We start from the raw sequence: 18,434 nt of genomic DNA, 5'->3' as shown, positions 1-18,434 counted from the left end.
TGCACGTGCCCCCAGATTAGACGCGACATCGATTCACTCACTCACTCAGCCATTCACTCACTCACTACACGCAATTAAACTCTGTTGTTTAAATATCGATCATTTCTACACAGTCTGAAATGTCTATTTGGAAACAATAGTAATACTAAACTAATAGATTTAGATGCGATTGTTACTTATAACAAACATAACATTTTGAAGAAAGATTAGGTGTGTTAATAAAATACATACTCAATATTACTAATGAACATGCAAAAATAGACCCATAAATTACACATGAAGTAAACCAATACACCATAAAGTCTACAGATATATGTATAAAATAACTCTCTTCGAAGATACCAAAACCTCACTTCATTAAGGCAACTATTGATAGTCTTGTATAGTCTATTACAGCAAAATTCATGGGTCGGCGTCGGCGTGGGTAGTCGTGCAAGTGGGGGTGCGATGGCAACGACTCCGCATGGCACCAACAGTAACCGTTGCCAAACTGCCGGATCGATACGGCATTAGCCGGCGGCCGTACGACCGGTAAAACTGCGGGTAATGTGGCGGATTGCGTGGTTGGCGATTAAGTTTTTTTTATTAGCTACATTTTTTAAAATTATACTATTATGAAGCCTATCTCTTGTACATTATATTTGCCACGCAACATGTTTAACAATGTTGCACAACAACCGCGACCTTCGAGTTAATTATACAGGCAGTGGGATTAATCCCTATACTTAGTCTGGCCATAAATACTGTTACACTTAATTATAAAAAAATATTACATTTGAATTTCGAATCTGTCATTTTTATACGATTGTTCATTGTGTTTTCTCATTTTGGCGCCAATACATTGTAAAATATTTTGCGATATTAAAATGGTGTGGGGTGATAAAGAGAACCGAATCGCTGTGATAGCATTACACAAAGTAGGTATGGAGCCAAATGCAATTTTTAAAACTCTCCATACACTTGGTATTAGTAAAATGTTTGTGTACCGGGCTATTAATAGGTACAATGAGACCTCCTCTGTTTGTGACAGAAAAAGATCTGGCCGTCCACGTAGTGTTCGTACGAAAAAGGTGGTCAAAGCAGTAAGGGAAAGAATTCGAAGAAATCCTGTCCGAAAGCAAAAGATTTTATCTCGGGAAATGAAGATAGCACCTAGAACCATGTCGCGTATTTTAAAAGATGACTTAGGACTTGCAGCCTATAAGAGACGCACTGGCCATTTCTTAACTGATAATTTAAAGAAGAATAGGGTGGTAAAATCGAAACAACTACTGAAGCGGTACGCAAAGGGAGGTCACAGAAAAATTTTGTTTACGGATGAGAAAATTTTTACAATTGAGCAACATTTTAACAAACAAAATGACCGTATTTATGCTCAAAGCTCTAAGGAAGCTTCCCAATTAGTCGACAGAGTGCAACGTGGACATTATCCGACTTCAGTGATGGTTTGGTGGGGTGTTAGCTATGAAGGAGTGACTGAGCCATATTTTTGTGAAAAAGGTATCAAAACATCGGCACAAGTGTATCAAGATACCATTCTTGAGAAGGTAGTTAAGCCCCTTAACATCACCATGTTCAATAACCAAGTATGGTCCTTCCAGCAAGACTCGGCGCCGGGTCATAAAGCTCGGTCCACGCAGTCTTGGTTGGAATCGAACGTTTCGGACTTCATCAGAGCTGAAGACTGGCCGTCGTCTAGTCCCGATCTTAATCCGCTGGATTATGATTTGTGGTCAGTTTTAGAGAGTACAGCTTGCTCTAAACGCCATGATAATTTGGAGTCCCTAAAACAATCTATACGATTGGCAGTGAAGAATTTTCCCATGGAAAGAGTGCGTGCTTCTATTGATAACTGGCCTCATCGTTTAAAGGACTGTATTGCAGCCAATGGAGACCACTTCGAATAAGCTTTTTATATTTTTAATTGTTTTATATTTATGTATTAAACTGACACACTGTAAAAGTAATAAATGTTATTTGCAGTTAACAATTTTCTTTTTTCTTTATTACAATATTTATGGCAAGACTAGGTATAGAGACAAATTTTTGTGTAAATAATTGGGTAGGTGTGGGAACTGCGACGGAAACCCGTTGACACATCACTTGTATCTTAGTATTTTGTATAATCTATGTTAGTAGACAAGCCTGACCGTTTATAATGGACATAAACAATGACAGGGGCATGGTCAAATCACTGTCTATCAAATGTACATATATACTATAAGGTCGAGACTATGTATGATATGAATTAATGATACTATATGCTGGGTTTAACTCGCGGCTTCGCTTAGTGTGAAAAGCTTTTCCCACTTCGTCTCTAAAACACTATTAATAGCGCCATCTGTAAGGCAACTAAGCCATTTATTTAAAAATCTGATAAAAAAAAGATTATTTCTCATTGGAACAAATTACCGGGATAAAAAGTAGCCTATATTAACACATAGGCGATGTGCTCCAATGGGAAATAATGGATTTATAAAATCGTTTTTTTTTAACCGATGTCGTTAGCCTCGTAGTCTTTTAATATCTTTTGTAGTGAAAAAGGCTGTTCGAACGAAGTCGTGGGCAATATCTAGTTTATAATATTAGTAAGAAATAAGGTAAGATGAATAAATATGACGGAGATGTTATGGCAAGCGAATTACCTAATGACGTGATTACCTACGATTATAAACACAGGCAACAACCAGTCTTTAAGGTGGTAGCTCAAGGTCCATTTTCATACATTTTGTTTCGGCTTTAATCTGGGTAACTAAACAAGTATTGGCAAGTAAAGAATTTAAATTCACGTCTAGTTAGTGATTAGTTCTCGCAGTTGAAAGAAAAATGTAAAAATAATTAATAATCATGGATATTTCGGCCTTTAAAATTTCGTCATATTAAATTTTAAAGGCCGAAATATCCATGATTATTAATTATTTTTACGTTTTTCTTCAACTGCGAGAACTAATCACTAACTAGACGTGAATTTAAATTCTTTACTTGCCAATACTTGTTTAGTTACCCAGATTAAAGCCGAAACAAAATGTATGAAAATGGACCTTGAGCTACCACCTTAAGGTAGGTATGGGTTCTTTTACATTAATAAACGAATTAAAAAAGTAATATTGTTGAACGTCTAGTCTTTCGTGGCCGCACACTAAATTTGCTAAGCAGTAAGCACGCTGTCCCGGGCGGCGGGCCCGACCTTACCCGCGCCGTGAGTCGGATTTCAACCAAACGGTTACGTCTACGTGACTGATGTAAGATACTTTTAAGGCTTGCGAGCTAACTCGAGGTTTCGAAACAAGGAATCGCTAATAATGTCGCTAAGACGATCCTGAATTCTAATTCAACAAATAATATCGAATAAACCGCCTTTTACAACCGTAAGGGACAAATAAGGGAGGGGCAAAGGGAGGCATATTTAAGCCTCACGGGCTATATTAATCTAATTTGAGAGAGCCGTGACTATCTCCGCGACAAGACGAATCGAAACACCCATTGAATGAAATGGAAGCAGAAAACTAAATTTGCATAAAATTTGACCCTTTTCAATTTGAAAGCGCGCTCCAAATATAGATACCGTTCAGGGGTGATGAAAATTTAAATGCCCCTCGGCGTACTTTCGCTTAATATCTGTTAATTAGCAATGACAGGAGTGGATGGAGGTCCATTTAGAAAGTCACTCCTCATTCTTGTTCTAGCAATTAGAGTCACGAACAGACGGACAGTATTTTATTTTCTTTAAAGTTCTCGGAATACTTTCTACCTGTTTCAGTGTATCAGGCACCTATTTTATATCACTGTATTGGCGAAATGATAGTTGGATAGTGAACTTGGACGTGCAAACTGTGTCAAATATGGCAATAGGGTCGCTTTCTAGGCTCTACTACTTACTTCGCGTAGCACGGAAATAAGTTTTGTGAACAAACAATATAATAATTTCCCATTACTTCGGGGATCGTAAATTAAAACGTCGTATTTCATAGATTTTTTATGAAAACAATATGAAAAGCAAACCTAAATTAAAGCTTTTTTTACAAATTAATTGTTATAAATAAAAGAATATAAAATAACCTACTATAAAAGCTATTGTAATAATTCAAAAGTACACAATACCGAAAACTGGTTACACTAATAATTTCGATAACTCATTTTTAAAACAGCCTGTATTTCTAACGAAAACAGCGCACACTATTACGTTTAAAACCAATTTCCTCGGATCATAATAAGCTAAAGGTTAAACAATGAACCTTCGCCTATATAATGAGGTACGGAACCGAAAAAGCCCGGAACAGTAAACATTGACGTTTTTACAAGGCACCATTTATTTCTATCACCTGATTTTTCCTCGGCAAAGCTATAGAATACAAATTGGTTTTGGAAATTTTATGGGGCGTCTGACCCAGTTTCGCCGCCTTACGCCTCTCTCGATAATGAATCCACCAAAACCGATACTCCTTGTAAATTTTAATTACATTCTTACAATTATTGTCTGCTGGGAATTCCTTCGGCTTGAATGTATTGTGGCTCGTCTATCGAGGGGACGTAGGTATGATAATGTTAAGGGATATTCTAATGAATTATTTTGTTAATAGCATATTGGGAATGTTTGTAAACATGTTTGGATGTTTGGAAAATGTACAAAACTGAAGTTATTAAGGATTAAATTTGACAGACATTTCGACGAACTTTTTGAATCAATATTTCATAGGGAAACAATAGATTTTTATATCGGCATAGAATTTTACGCTTGTGGGATTGCGAGCAAAATCTAATTTATTAAAAATACCTTTCCATCTCTGCGTTGAATTGTCGCGCTACTAGGCATGGGCACTTTAACGATGACGAGAAATCCAGTCAATTTTAAAAAAATAAAAACACTCATCACGTATTTATCCTCGACGTGACTCGTAGGTATAGCCAGAAGGCACCCATATTTTCCCATTTTGGTTCCTCCCCATGGTGTGATAGAGGCGTGCCTATAGACATAGCTAGCACAAATTCCAGACTCCTAACTGATAATAATTTAACCCAACCCGGGATTTTAACCCGGGACCGGAGCGGTGCCGCACGAAGCAACGCAACAACCACAGCATCGGGCCAGTAAAGTTTTACATAAATTGTAAATGATTTTATTAATAAAACCCCAAGAAATATGATCAGCATTTAAAAAAAGTAACCTAAAGGTCGAACAGCTAGTTCTATGCGGCTCCCTGTTACCCCGCATTGTTCTAAAGTCTAAAGTCTAGACAGCGAGGTTGTATTACGCGAACAATGCTTTAAAGGTTTCACAAATATTTACGTTGATCAAACGAGACATTCTTTCCACATACTCAGTCTATGGTATAAAGGTTTGAAGCAGATACTAGACATATTAATTCTTAACATCTTATAAAAAATGCTAAAAAAGGATAAGGAGTTTTTTTTTTAAATGGCACTCTCAGACATTGACGAGAGCGAATGCTAGATAGGTACAAAGGAAAATCATATACTTAGTGGTAACCAATGAGAATCACGTAAACGCTACAAACTCTGCAAGCGACGTCTTGGCCCATTACTTTGTAGATACATAGTACATACCTTGTATGGGTAATAAAATTTTCGCAAACACAAGCATACTAAAACTAGACCAAAGGATACACAATAAATTTAAGAAGACGTTCGTTACACTTACTCTTTTGGACTTGTCGTAAATGTATTTTTTATGTCATACAGTCAAATATGAAAGAGTAAGTGACTACTGACCAGATATTAAGTGTCATCCTACACACACAATAGTGGTAGGCAGAATCGAAGCATCCATACACCCCGATTCGGGTTACTTTTTGAATAACTTCACCTTTCGCCACTGGTGGTAGGTATCTCATATGTGAGAGTCTGCCTAGGTAGGTACCACCATAATGTCTATTTCTGCCGCAAACGGCATTGTGTAGTCACTGTTGTGTTTTTACGTTTGAAGAACATTGTAGCTACTCGACGTAATGAGACTTAACATCTCATGTCTCAGGATGGCTAGCGAACTGGAATACCAATTACAATTCTTTGTAATTAAAGTTGTTGGATGGTGTTTCTACTGTTTATGAGCGGTCGTATCGCTTACCATCAGAGAAATGGCACCCTGGTCTCGTCATTCAAAGCAATAAAAAAGAAGACGTAAACACACACAATAGTACAAAAATCACGTCAATCTTTAAAAGAAAGCAATTTGAATTCGTCACGTGGAGGTGTTTGAGTCTCCATAATTATCTCCGATGGGATAGGCAGAGGTGCAATCAGGGCACTCACTTTTCGCTCCGTGTATTCTGTCCTATGATGCGGTAGGTGGTGAACCAATCGCCATATCGGGCACAAACTGAACTTGCTGGGGTAATAGTGAGTATAAACCCCAATATCAGCTGCCAGACTTAGAATTTGTACCCGGGAGCTCAGAGCAGTGTCGTACCGCGCTAGCAATACAACTACGCTACCGATGCAGTCAAGGTTCATTACGTTATATATTATCAGACAATATGAAAAAACTTTAATAGATATGGTCAACATATACTGTGGTTCCGAAAGCTGGTGTACTGAGAACAGTTACATATTTCTATGAATCATGAAGTGACGAAGTAACTTCTCAATTTTATTTGGACTACTACACCATGAGACCATATAACATATACTATATTCAAGGAAGGAAAAACTAAAATTTAATGATCAGGAATTTAAAAAACTTACACTGCTTGTCACCCCTTTAGGTGACCATATGGCACGGTGTCGCGTGTCCGGTATATTGTTACTAATGGGAGCATGTTAGAGGAAACCGTAAAAGTTGCGTTTTAATGTCGCAAGTTGTAATTCACTTTAACCACGGCTTTTGTGAATCGATGGGTCTTTACCACGCGATATAAATAAATATTTATCCGGCATTATGAGACTTAGCATCTAATCTCTCTGGGTGAGAGTGCAATATTGTTAGTTGTGTGACTTATCATATGGCGAGGAAGTTGCTTGTCTTATCAATCATTAAAATAAAAAAATACCTCTAGTACGATAATCTGTCCACATAAGCTTTCGTTTTAAAGGCTCGTTTCCGTTTCCGCCGGTTTACTTTGTAACTGTTCATGCATATTTGTTTCTCATACAGTAGGCCTTTATGATGCCGATGCGACGTATTCAAACAATCCCAATGATCCGTAAATCGCAATATATTATTTAATTTCCAGTTAAGATGTGTGATATTAAAAAACTCAATATTTTTTTTATTCTGCAAGAATTGTATAAAATCTATAAAAACCTGAGAAAATAGTAGGTAGATACTTCTACTACTTTATACATAACTACAGTAACCCAGTATATTTCTAAATTTAACTGCAAAAATAAATCTTAAATATTCTACTATAGAACTCATTATCCTGGACCAATTATAATACAACGGAATGTTCCTTTAATGAACCTGCAAGATGTTAATGAATATCAAATGCGCGGTATGCATTTGGCTGCAGCTTCGTAATACCACAGAGACAACGCTCTCTGAATATATTCAGACTTCGTACATAATTATTAATACATTTGCTAATAACTTGTACAAAATATAACTTTTCTGTGTTAGAAACAACACTCATTTAAATATGGCATAGTACTGCATTTGTCATTATGAGGCATCGATGTTAAGCTTCACACATCAATCGAAGAAAAATACTAGTGTTTCCTCAATATTACTTGCTTGGTACATAAATAGAGAATGCCGTCGATTCTAACCACATGAATTCACGCAATATAACTGCAATGTCTTAGAACATCTTAACATAAATAACCACTCGCATAGTCTTTCCGTATTCTATAACAATAATAAGGCAGTACAATTTTATTCCTAAACCAAAAACAAGCAACGAAAACACTTTCTTCCAAAACACCATTAGTGTTAACAATGCCCCTTCTAACTGGCAACTTTATCCAAACTCGAGTGAGATATTTAAAAAGAAAATATCCCACATTTTCTAAAACAGTTGGAAACTGTCAAAGTGGCGAAACTGGTAACAGCAGTAACCACAAAGCAGGGCAATGGTGGGAGACGTTTCAAGACCCGCGGCCATTTTCTGCGAAACTTTGTATCCGAGACGTCGCCATTCGATATTTAAAAATGAAATAAAAATATTATTTCGAGTGAAACGAGAACATTTTAAAGTAGAAGTAGGTTATCGTCGCAAAGGAACTATGTAAACAGCCACGCGATGGTTGAGTTTTTACAAGATTTGAAAGATATTCATATTCAGTTCGTAATAAGTAGGACAGTGTGCTACTTAGGTACATAATATTTGTACTTACATGTTGTAGAGTTGGCTGTTTGAAACAGCTAAATGTTCATGGGACCATTGGGTCACGAAACATAATGTATTTTAACGAGTTTGTACTGGCAATATTACAATCGTACAAAACAAATTAAACAGGCTCTCCTGTTTCGTTAAAGGTACAGTTTTTAACCAAACTTTTTTAAACAAATGACTTACATCACATATTTTAATATTCATAGACTTTGGCGAAAAGGTTGGATTTTACGAAACCATTCGGCGTACATTTTAATTTAGCAGCGTATGGATGGACTAAAAGGATATTTGATTAATGTCAGCCACGTTTTATAATTAAGTTCGCAGTTCGCACGGATCACTGCTCCGCTTCCGGCGTGGATCGAAAACATACTGCATTCAATATTACATAAATATGAATATTGGAAACGTAAAAAAATCATAACTAAGTAATAAGAACTCGCTGTGGAAATGACGACGTATTTGTGTACAGGCGAATGGACTATTTCAACCGACATAGTATAGTCACATAGAAAAGTGACGTGAAGTTTCTTGCGTTTTGCATTGTAAATGCCATTTCCAGGAGCCCAAATATTCTCAGTAGCCTATCCAGTACTTATCCATAAGATATAAGTATGAATTTGACTGGCCAAGGGTCCAAATTAACTTCACGCGAACACTTTACATTCCATTACAAATAAAAACGCAGCAAAAACTTTAATCAAGACAACAATTCTCTCAAAAAATATTTAACCCTTTAAGAAGTTTGTCGAGTGCCGGTAAAGCTATGCTTTCAACAAAAAGTAAAACCGCTTCTTTATAAAAAGCTGAAATATATCTCGAGAATTTATGAATGTTGTAACACGGGGAACGAAACCTAAACTTCGGGTCTTGTAATATAAAACTATTAAAATGTTTCCAGTTCTGTGCAATCTTTCTGAAATAAAAACTATCTACGTCTTACGCTTCAGTGTAATTTTCAGTTGGAAAACGGAAAATCAACAGATGAAAAATATGCGACAGAAATATGTTGACTATTTTGACATGAAATCATAATAATTTTGAAAACATAACATTCTCTAGAGTAACATTTTTAAAGAAGTCTTTCACTACAACCGTATTTTTGTCGCCTTTTTGTAAACGTAGTCAATAACAAATCTGCTGAAGTATAAAGTTCAGGCGGCTCTATGTAGCATTCTTTACTATTAGATATTAGAATATTGCAACGCTGATCTCGCTATTACATAAAAATATTTGACGCATACGATTTCTTAACGACCGCCTCGGTGGCATTGTTCTATTACGGGACTACTGCAGTGCTGATGTCCCGGGTTCGATCCCGGGTCAGGCAGTAATTTTGGATTTTTCTTCTCAATGCCAACCCGAAGTCTGGAATTTCAGCTCGGAATGGCGATAACCTCATCCTCTATTACATCATGGGGCGGAATACACATGGCGAAAAGTGGATGCATCGGTTGGGCCTTTGCCTACCCATTTGGCGACAGGCATGAGTGTGCGTACGGTTCCTTTAGTGAAAAATGAAGATACCTAATAAAGAATATTTCAAGTAAACCGGTAGTTTTGTTACTTTAGTTTATATTTACGTTAGAGTTTCCAACAGAGATTTTGTAACTTTTAATTAACTACAAACAAAATCAAAATACAACGGCGCGTCTATGATTGTATTCAGTTGCTAAGTATCGACGTTTTCCGGAAAATGAGAAAGATAAACCGGTTCATAAGGTAGTGTTATTACGTCATAAAACAGTATTATTTTCTGAGCCGGTAGCGGGAATATGTCTAGTTTAAGCGATAAAGTACGGTATATGACTGCATTATATATACACAGACTTAAAGGATATTGAAATCGGCAGAAACATGCCCATATTGTTCGTATCTTCTAAACTCCTATTTACTTAAATATGGGGTCTTTTACTACTGTCTAGTTTAAAAAAAAGGAATGAAAAAAAAAACATTTTTCGATAACAGGCAAACGATTGGTCGATACAACAAGTCGGTGAAAACAACATTCAAAGGAAGTCGAAATACGATTTCGATTTGATTAAACAATAATAATCTACGTTTTAACTATCAGGGGCAAAAGTTATAGTCACAGGATCTTTCGAGCTATTCTAACCAAGTGGTTGCTAGTTGTATGTTCGCTTAAAATGCCACAATGCAAAGAAATATGCGCACAAAATGCAGGGATATGAAAAATGAAGAACCCTCCAGCCGTGTGGCTTCGAAGAATAATACAAAAAAGCATGCAAATAAAAAAAGAACTCATTTTTGATCCTGCAATCAACGCCATTTCAGGTATTAACCAGTGACCTATTGTTTTTATGGTGATGCATATTATGCTGAGTAATGTTCAGCATAATTTACCTTCAGAATATTAAAAAAAAAATGTTATAAAAGTTTGTTGATGCCTATGAACTTTCACAATTAGTTGGACGTAAAATCAAAACGTTTTTGTAATATGCATGAAATGTCTGTTATACTGACAGGATAGGGACACCTGGAGATTATAATAAAATTAAAACGTGCCAACCTTTTCACACACAGTTCGCACAGAAATACATGTCTTGTGTCACGGGTCGCAAGTCTCAAGTATAATGGCATTTCGGGTGTTCAACATCAACATTTGAGACAAACAATTGCTAATGTTAAATATTTGTATCGGCTAGGGCATTGGACCGGTGCATGCTTCAAATTTGACTTATTGTTACAAGTCACCGTGATGGATAAAACATAATAAATACTTTACAGAACTTCTATATCTAGTCTGCCTAATGCCAAAATATAGTCACATAACCCATCATTAAACATGCTCAAACTTTAACACTAAAATGCCCGATGAATGTCATGCTAATATATCATAACGGATTGACTGTCACCTTTTTTCAACATTTCGTCCACGTCATACCTGTAACAAAAAAATATAAGGCTTAATAAGCGAGCACATACACATACATAGCTAATTATATAAGCTTTTAAATATGGCACATTTAAAAGCTTTTAAAATATTGTAAGCTTAATGGCTGATGATTTTATTGCATATTTTAGGAAAGCTCAGTAAAAATTACCTCATAAAGGTATCAGTCCAACAAAGCTGGGTTAGAAATCGGATCGGAGTGAAGCTACGAAAATTATTAACTAATAGAGTCCGACACGCTTGTTACAGAGGTAACAAAGGTAACAGAGGTAACTAGCCAGCGTGTCGGAGATCCCTTCGCTTTAGTTAACAATGCGGAGGTAAGAAGCGCAAAATAGACCAATCATATTATATTAAAATTATGTTATTGTCGCTTGGATTAAAAACAATGTTACCAGACGCAGGAATTATATCGAATCTGTATCGTTCTGCTTTTGGGTAATTTAAACTAATTACGTTAAACGTTCATAAGAACCATTGATTTACAATATTTATATGTATTTTTCATACATTTACATACTTACTACATGTCTTAACATATACAATTTGTAGCTGAAACCTAACCTCACAAACACAAAGTTTTAACTTTTACAAATAGATCCCAATTACACTAGGTGTTTGTTGTAAATTGAATGATTCTGTTTTTACTGAAAAGGCAAAGTTCAGCGCAAATATTAAGCAAAGTGAAGCGAAAGCATTCGGAGATCGCAACAGTTGTTGAGTGCTTAGTTGCTAAGTCAAATAGTTATTTTTAAACTTGTGAACTGAAGACAAAATCTTTTTGAGTATTGTTAATAAGAAAACTGTAGTCGACGCCTTTATTGTAGGCGTAAAGATGCTTCATGGTTTACACCTGTAGTCAATTTTTACTGTTATAACGATAGTAAAACAACTATAATTTCAGGTAGGCTATGAAGATGTGTACGAGAAATATCTACGTCGAAAGTTGTAGGATAAAATATGCTGTTTATTAACGTATTTGAGAATATAATCAAAATAGAATTGACGTATACTTCTCTCCGGACGCTCGGAAAAAAAAGCAAAAGATTTCACTCATCAGTGAAAGTTTTAAAATATCCGTAGATATTTAAACATTAAACCGTACCTGCATTGCACTAGTCGATCGTTTAATCTAACAATCAGTACAAGTTCCATAATTTGAGTGATAATATCAGCAAACCACTAGCCACTAGGGTTGGCAAATTGTACAGAACTATACAATATTTTATTGACTTTCTCATTTGTATAAACGAATGATCTTGTCCTTTCATTGTGTTTTATAAGATGGCTATTCGATAAAGTATATTATACTGGCTTTTGCTCGCGGCTTCGCCCGCGTGAAGGAGTTTTCCGGGATAAAAGTCCCACTATATATTTTCCTGCGATAGTAGCCTATAACCTTCCCAGAGTCTTATACTATCTCCATACCAAATTTTGCTTTCTTATACCACGTCTTATGTCACGTCCCGTTCCCGTGAGAACGGGATAAAAAGTATCTTATGTCCGACACCTGGTTCTAAGCTACCTCTCCACCAATTTTCAGCCAAATCGGTTCATCCGTTCTTGAGTTATAAATAGTGTAACTAACACCACTTTCTTTTATATATATTGATTTAATACAATATAATAAACTAATTATATATGTATATTTTAAAATCATCATCATAGGGATTTAAGTAAGTATGCACTGCTAAAAGACATGTGTGGTAAGTAATTGTTCGAGATTCCTAATCATAAAAGATGATGAAGATTCCTGTTAAACATTGATACAGAAAATTGCTTGAGAACTTTGCTCAGCGGTAAAACCTACAGTATCGACGTATTATTAGTAAACCGCCATTCACCTCTTTCTCGTACTTGCAGCGTTATGGCTGGTGACATTAGGTGACTTCACTATTTGTAATTACTGTTATTTGACAGCTATTTCTTCCACCCAATCTTTAAGCTGTATTAACATATATTACTACGTGGATTTTGAAAAATATTTTTCTTTTAGATTTTAGATGTCAATTTAAAAAAAAAATGCATTAAAAAAGCAGTAAATTGCCCCATTCTGATCCTCATCTAAATGTATACCAGACACAAGTCTGAACAATAACATAAAATGTACTGGCAGCCCTGCCAATTCGCCTCATATTGGCAATGTTGCCAAACTTTCGGGTCAGAGGCGGCAACTTGCGCACATAAACAAATACGGACATGGACAAATTGACTAAACATGAACGCGAATTTGTAGAGTGATAAAGACGGTAATAATTCAATGGGAAAGAGCAATTGCAGTTTGAAATCATTGTTAGAACACTATATTTTGGAATTATTTAATAATCCTGTCTATCATTTTAGTTGTGAAAGTGGATAATGTTGCGAACATAGTTATGATTGAATGGATATGTCACAAAAGGTAGACAAAGGCGGTTAGATACGTCATCTGCTAGTAAGTTGTCATCCCCGTTCATAAAACGCACATTACCAATGAGATTGTTGATGATTTGTAGCTTATCTTTAAATAAACTAAATGATAATTCCAAAGGATGAAGGAATTTATTATGCCAAAAGCAACAGCGATGAGCAAATTTCTGTTAGACCCGTAAGGACTTTAAGCCCATTAGAGGCTTATTATGTAGAACATGGCAGTCGTTTATAGAAAAAAAAAGTAACACGTTTAAACAACAAAACAAGCTACGTAATATATTTGTAATACACAAAATGATACCAAAATGGAAATCTCACCGAATTAACCAATTTACAGCAAAGGCGCGAAGCTTAAGTAAAATATCCCGTATTTACGTCACATCCGACGTAAGGCGAGAAAACACAACGGGAGAAAAATAAAAAATAAAATAAATTATTTATGACGCGGCCCCACGCGCCCCAATTTACTGGCAACGCAATATGTACAGCAAAGCGAAAGCAGCGCTTTAAATTGACATGCAAATTCGCCGTCTAGTGGCGCGCGAGTGGATATTGAAAGCGTGAAGTGGTTGGCAAGAGGGAAATGCAGCGCTTTGTGCTTTATGTTTGCGTAAGTTGAAGTTCAGTACGGGCCTTTTCTTTTAAAATGCACTTATTATTGGAGCAATTTGGCAAAGTCCAAACGTTGGCAAGTACAGCGGTTAGTGTTAACTTTAGAAATAATTAAAATGTTGGCAGAATAATTTATAATTACTCAGTAGCTTGTATACTCCCCAAGAAAGATTAAGCAGACGGTCTAACGAAAAACGAATCCAAATATGTTCTGCTACATGTTCGATAGTGTGTTGCGTCGATCCTCATCGGATTGGAAAAAGTGCAATAGAAGAAAACTCAGGATATCGTGTATTCCAAAACCATATAATATAAACGTATAGAAAACTAAACAGAATTAAGTCAAGCGACGATAAAAATAATTCCAAAGGGCGGCGTTAAGCAAACGCGTAATTACATTAACCCCAGATAGGAGAATTAATAGCACCGTTATGTAGGTCGGTGGATAATCTCGCGTGATTGATTCGGTTATATTAACAATATAGACAATCGGTCAATTAGGCCGAATGCCGAATGTTGGTTAATAGCCGGCAGAGGTGGGCAAATACTCCGGAATTATATCAAAAGCGGGGAAGTATTACATTACCGTATCGAATTTAGGAGTGTGATAGAAGGATATCATTATTATTCTGTATATAGACCTCTATGATTATGGACATATTTACACATCTTGTGTTTTTTTTGCTTTGAATGACGAGAGAGCTTGCTTTCGCCTTATGGTAAGCGACACGATCGCCCATAAACAGTAGAAACACCATCCAACACTATGAATTACAAAGTATTAGTTGGTATTCCACTACACTCGTCATGCCGAGACATGAGAGATTAGGTTTCATTATGTCCAGTAGTTACACTGGCTACAATGTTCTTCAAACCAGAACACAACAGTGACTATAAATACTACTGCTTGATGGCAGAAATAAACATCGCGGCGGCACCTACCCAGACGGACTCTCACATATGAGAGACCTACCACCAGTAAATATGTAGCATACGACCAAACAGTGGCGTTTAATCAAAACGACAGACCTAAGATGTTCAATGGCTTGTTTTTCAGTTATGTCTCCTATATTTCCATCAATGCTATAATTATACCATTGATGGAAAGGCGTGGCCTTCTTAAGATGTTGGTTTGTTTTTTTTTTTTTTTGTGTGGACCAATAGAATATCGACTCGACACAATTATACCGGCCTGATGTAACCGGATATATACAGGCTGATCCTGGAACGCGCCACACTTACGTGGGCTACTTAGACGGGGTTAAACATCTCGCGTACAGTGGTCGCTATCCGGCCGAATATAAAATATATCCTATTACCAGCAAAGATAGTAGACTTGTAGGGTTATAGACTCGCCACCCCAAATCAACGCGAGTTGGTGGATAACTTAATATTCTCAACAACGCACAATGAGTTGAGGCTTCAGACAATGTAAATTGGACTCCGTATACCCTCTTATTGTCGTTAATAATAATTTATGGACATACAAAGCAACTTTGTTTATTGTTCGGAGCGAGTTAATCCAACTGCAATAAACTCGCACACATTCTGTTGCAGTCAAAGGAAATGTTACAAAGCTTTGCCACAAGTTCGCACCTCTGCACTCTGCCGGATTAATGTTCCTATATACATACATACATGCACAGTGGATTGCGTAATTAATGTAGACTATTTTGGTTATGATAATATACAGCAAAAACCAAACCATAAGTTAATGTTGGAGCATACTTTAGATGCCACACGGGTGCAGTTTTAGATTCATAAAAACCAATTGCTAGAGTCAATCTAGCAACCTAGCAATCCCATAAGGTCTGAGATAATTTTCTGACACCTTATGCGATGGAATAGTCCTATTGTTGCATTTCAAACAAACCGTTTACGTAACAATTTTTATTCATACTTACTAATACAACTATTTTCCTGTCGAATAACCAATTTTTACGACTTTTAATTTCTATAATTCGAACCCCTTATATTCCCACAACTGAACTATAGTTGAGGAACTTGCACGAGCCGCCGACAGGTGTCACTCAAGTCGCGGGTTTCATTTCCCGCGGAACAATCGCGTGCAACCTACATCCGGCATCCGGCACACTAATATCACCCACGGGCCTTTATTATGTAGGCTTTGTAGCCATTTTTACCTGACTACTGGAACGAGTATAATTTCAGATGCAAATGTATGCGTATGTGTATTATTATTTTTTATACTTAGCCAAGTTTCAGCGCGGCTTCAACATTTTATTACAATACAAGCATTTATATTGGATTATTACTGTTAGTTTGTCGTTAAAAAATCATATTATAGTAGAGGAATGTTTTTATTGATAATGTTCATACCTTTTAATCAATTAGGATTTAAGTAATTTTTTTTTGTGTTGGGTTTATATCGAGCACAATAAAATTACTTGAATCCTAAATGATTTTGGAGAGTTCCCATCTGTATCTTCGAAGTCCAAGTTTTATACCAACGACATTAAATAGATACCATTCCGAAGTTATACGAAATCCAACACAGTAAGTTATTTAAATTGGACTACGGGGTAAAAAAAATGATCACTGAACTTACAAAATAGGACGAATTAATAATGTCTCTTCTTTGGAGTCGGTTAAAAAGACACTGAAACGAAAAATATAGCTAAGACGACTAGGAAGATCCTTAAAACAGTGTCAATTTCTTGACCCGGAAAAAGATATCTCTTTTCTATTACATCAAACAAGGACAGAAAACTAATAAACAAGTTGAAAGGAAAGGCTTTACCGAATGTTGCTGTAAAGCATTACTTGTAATAATTCAAGCATTCTAAATTCAACATTTTTTCTTAAGTGAGTTACAAACAATGTAAATAAAATGTTGATTTAATTTTATACCTGAAATTTGAAACACCATGTAGAAGTAACGCGATGTTACTTCTAATGTATACGTTATACTGTATAGTGTATATTTATTCAGAAATGTTATTTGTTTAAACTTAGTACCTTTCTTTCGTATATCATTACTGCTCCTCAGCCTTCTGTCTATTATCAAATACGTGATTTAAATTTGATACCACTCTTTTGAAACATGCTGTAGTATCGTTATAGTTCGCCGCTGACGGCTGTCAGTCGGGTTGCGAGGTAATTTCCCGCGGCTTCATCGCGTGAGTAACCAGCTTGTATGACGCAGTGCCTGCAGGCAGGATATTGTGATACCCGCCCTTGTTCCCGATTATACGCATGTCCTTATGTTTATGGTCACCATATCGTAGGCTTTGAGCTTGTCTTCGCTGAGGTTAAACTAATGTTATTCGATGCGAATATAAATTAATCATTTGAATAGAAATTAACGTGTTTTTTTATAATGAGCTCAGGAAATTGACTTCACCTGTTGTTGTGTTGGACACGCAAGGCCCATACCATTTTTAATACTTACTTTCATCAATGAAACATTTAGGGAGAGATAACTTTGACTATAATCGATGCTGTATAAATCTTCCAATAAAACAAATCCCAAGGATTTTAAATCTCAATACAATATTTGTATGATTGTACAGATAACAGCTCCTTGACTGACAATGGAAATAAGAAAAACATAGTTTGGACAACCCTAATCAGACATAAACCAGGCTTTAATTTAACGCCTGTCAAACAACGATTAGGAATTGAATTTTAATAGACACCGCAATAAAACAACCTAACTCATTTTTTTGCAAATACCAACACCGACAAGACGTGACAGCCCTTGTAGGGAATCCCCAAAGAGCGGCTCACATTTCGTGTGTAGAGTAGCGAGCTAATCCTTCAGTTTCGCTCGTCAAGCGGACGCCATTAAGCCAACTTAAAAGCCTTACCGGCGACTTAAATTTTTTTGACATTGGTAGCGCGTCGCATCGCATCGTGCGAAACACTTTAAAATGAAATTTGAAGCATACGTTTCAATCTTTTGAATGTTAGTTTTTCTTCCCTATTGACATTTTTGACTAAATCTAAGCATATTTATTTAAAAGTAGTTTTGTTTTTCCTATCTACTATGCTAGGAAAACTTGAACTGTTGGATTCTTAGAAAAACATGTTTATTTATTGTAATGTCAGGTCGTAAAAGGATTGTGTACACAATTTTCGGTACCGTCTCCTTGTAACAATTTCATGGATTAAATTGTTACGACGGCCGCATTATAGCAAACGATTTTTATAATTATTGTTATAGATAATTGACGGACAAACAA

The 18,434-nt window shown here is 36.1% G+C and overlaps 1 protein-coding gene across 1 annotated transcript in view; it reads right to left on the bottom strand.

Moving 5' to 3' along the window:
* LOC115446582 overlaps nucleotides 1-18,434 on the bottom strand; it is a 182,145-nt gene that overhangs the window by 27,500 nt on the left and 136,211 nt on the right. Inside the window, exon 3 of the mRNA XM_037442955.1 lies at nucleotides 11,168-11,196. The gene's annotated coding sequence lies outside the window, so the exon portion shown is untranslated. The remainder of the gene's footprint in view (nucleotides 1-11,167; nucleotides 11,197-18,434) is intronic.

Source organism: Manduca sexta, chromosome 25 (assembly GCF_014839805.1).
Source record: "Manduca sexta isolate Smith_Timp_Sample1 chromosome 25, JHU_Msex_v1.0, whole genome shotgun sequence".
Lineage (NCBI taxonomy): Eukaryota > Metazoa > Arthropoda > Insecta > Lepidoptera > Sphingidae > Manduca > Manduca sexta.
The sequence above is the reverse complement of the archived record's forward strand: the minus strand, read 5'-3'. Positions and strand labels throughout refer to the sequence as shown.